General features: G+C 49.2%; 1 protein-coding gene across 1 annotated transcript in view; it reads left to right on the plus strand.

The window, feature by feature from the left end:
* Positions 1–448: 448 nt before the first annotated feature.
* Positions 449–794, plus strand: part of LOC307267721 (ribosomal protein S6 kinase alpha-3-like) — a gene marked incomplete at its 3' end in the record, with an annotated part of 60841 nt that continues 60495 nt past the window's right edge. The window contains exon 1 of the mRNA XM_080050103.1: positions 449–794. This exon is cut by the window's right edge and continues 194 nt beyond it.

Here is a 794-nt window from a genome sequence, read left to right on the forward strand (position 1 = left end):
ATATAGCCTGGTGTTCATTGTGAATCATTTCTTGTCATGTACGTGGATTAAGATTAACGATATTAAAGCAGTTTACTTTATTTTTCCGCCTTCTGACGTGACGCACGCGTGACGTAGCAGGTCTGACGGACAGGTAAGCCGACACCGGCCGCCATATTGGGACACAACGGAAGCGAGAGAGAGAGAGAGAGTGAGAGAGAGAGAGCGATAGAGAGAGAGAGAAACACAGTAAGAGAGAGAGAGAGAAACGCAGAGAGAGAGTGAGTGAGAGAGAGAGAGCGAGAGAGAGAGAGAGACACAAACACAGAGAGAGAGAGAGAGAGAGAGAGAGAGAGAGAGAGAGAGAGAGAGAGATAGGGAGAGAGAGAGAGAGAGGGAGAGAGAGAGAGAGATAACAGCGTGTGTATGTGTGTGTGTGTGTGTGTGTGTGTGTGTGTGTGTGTGAACGTGTGTGACTATGAGCGTGTGTGTGTGAGCGTGTGTGTTTCCGAAAAAGGGCGTCCTCCATCCTCCGTAGGAAGGGGCGGTCTTTGCGCCGCGGCAGATCCGGAATTAGTAGCTGTTCGCTGGGCTGGGATCAGCGCGATCGGACGGTGTGACGGCTGGAGCTTTCTTGGAGGTTTTTTCGGACTGACAGAACAGACGGGCAACATTAAAACTGAACCACAATTTGGACTTTTAAACGTTTATTTTAATATAAGGAAATAACGAGAGAGTGGTAACGAGGATATAACGCACGCGCCAGGGTGGATTGTAAAGTGTGAAGTGTCGACCAAAGGGGAGGGACACACACA

This window comes from Ammodytes marinus (assembly GCF_949987685.1).
Source record: "Ammodytes marinus genome assembly, chromosome: 21".
NCBI classification, from domain to species: Eukaryota; Metazoa; Chordata; class Actinopteri; order Uranoscopiformes; family Ammodytidae; genus Ammodytes; species Ammodytes marinus.